This window comes from Myotis brandtii, unplaced genomic scaffold, assembly GCF_000412655.1.
Source record: "Myotis brandtii unplaced genomic scaffold, ASM41265v1 scaffold780, whole genome shotgun sequence".
NCBI classification, from domain to species: domain Eukaryota; kingdom Metazoa; phylum Chordata; class Mammalia; order Chiroptera; family Vespertilionidae; genus Myotis; species Myotis brandtii.
This window is the reverse complement of record NW_005371132.1, coordinates 84,383-86,274: the sequence shown is the minus strand read 5'-3', so window position 1 is coordinate 86,274 and position 1,892 is coordinate 84,383. Positions and strand designations below refer to the sequence as shown.

General features: G+C 39.7%; 1 pseudogene; it reads left to right on the top strand.

Moving 5' to 3' along the window:
- The first annotated feature begins 317 nt into the window (after positions 1 to 317).
- LOC102255974 lies at positions 318 to 986 on the top strand (annotated as a pseudogene).
- Positions 987 to 1,892: the final 906 nt, after the last annotated feature.

Below are 1,892 nucleotides of genomic sequence, written 5' to 3'. Positions count from 1 at the left end.
CTGGCTGGAGATCCTGGCTAGAACCTGGCTAGAGAACCTGGCTAGGCTGCTGATCAACTGAACGCTGTCTCCGTGTCATTCCTTCTTCGCCGACTCCATCCACACATTTGGAAACCCCTGGATCTGCTGGGGCTGGACCCCAACAAGACCTCACAAGAATGGTCCGGAACAAGTGTAGTACCTGAAGCCTTAAACTTCAATAGCTTTATGGTAAATCTGTCTGAGTAGCAAGTCCTGTTCTTTAAAGTAAATGCCTAAGAACCTTCCCCAAGTGAGAATACAAGAAGTCAGAAGTCTGCAATTAGAAGAGGGCCAGCACTGACCATACAGTAGGTCATAATGGCAGAAGAAGAAATTAATGAAGACTATCAAGAAGAAATCCATGAGTATTTATCAGCATTTGAGAATTCCATTGGTGCTGTAGATGACATGCTGAAGACTATGATGTCTGTTTCTAGAAATGAGTTGTTGCAGAAGTTGGACCCACTTGAACAAGCAAAAGTGGATTTAGTTTCAAGAAATAGATTAATGATATATGCATGCTCCGGTTTATCTGGCAACTCAGGGAGTTAATCTGAAGGAACACCCAGTAAAGCAGGAATTGGAAAGAATCAGAGTATACATGATCAGAGTCAAGGAAATAACTGAGAAGAAGACTGCCAAGCTAGACCAAGGTGCAGCTTCAAGATTTGTGAAAAATGCCCTCTGGGAACCAAAACCTAAAAATGCATCCAAAGTTGCCAGTAAAGGAAAAAGTAAAAAATAACCTTTTGGTTTTGATGTACACATGTTCAAAAAGTACATCATTTTTATTGTTTAACACAAAATAGATGGTGATTATGTGGCAATGCACGGTTTAAATGTATTCCTTATTGAATTCATATATAAAATTTACATTTGAATTTGTAATGCTAAACACATTTCCCCCCAGAAAGATGAAGTTATCTTTATTGATTTTCCTATAGTGTACTGTGAGGTTTTTAACATTGTGGTATGTTTTATATTTATAGTTTACCATCTCTCTTAACAGGACTCTTGTTTCCTTATATAGGTCAACGTTTCAAGTACTATTTTATAAGCAACTATGAACTGTAAGTTCAATGTTCTCTGTAAACATTTGTCTATTTTAAATGAATAATGATTTTATGAAAAAATAAATAAATAAAGTAAATGCCTAAGGAAACTAGCAGTGTAATTCAATGACAATGTTTGATCACATTTTGGAATCTCTCCTACTATGAGATAATTAAGGACCAGAATCACCTTTTTTTTTTTTCTTTTTCTTTTTTCTCTCCCAAACCACCTTTTTATCATTCTTGCCTAACACCTGATGGGAAGGAGGAGGAAAGTTGGGAGACAGTTTATAAAAACACAGGTTTGACCCTGGTCAAGTAGCTCAAGTGGACAGAGCATCGTCCAGATATGCCAAAGTTTGGGTTCAATCTCTGGTCAGCACACATACAAGAATAAACCAAGCCCTAGCCAATTTGGCTCAGTGGGTAGAGCATCGGCCTGCAGACTGAAGGTTCCCAGGTTTGATTCCTATCCAAGGGCACATGCCCGGGTTTAGGGCTTGATCCCTAGTGTGGGGCATGCAGGAGGCAGCTGATCAATGATTCTATCTCATCACCTGTGTTTCTATCTTTCTCTCCCTTCCTCTATGAAATCAATAAAAATATATTTTTAAAAAAAGAATCAACCAGCCCTAACCAGTTGGCTCAATGGATAGAGCGTCGGCCTGTGGACTGAAAGGTCCCGGGTTCGATTCTGGTCAAGAGCATGGTTGCGGGCACATCCCCAGTAGGAGGTGTGTGGGAGGCAGCTGATCAATGTTTCTCTCTCATCGATGTTTCTAGCTCTCTATCTCTCTCCCTTCCTCTCTGTAAAAAATC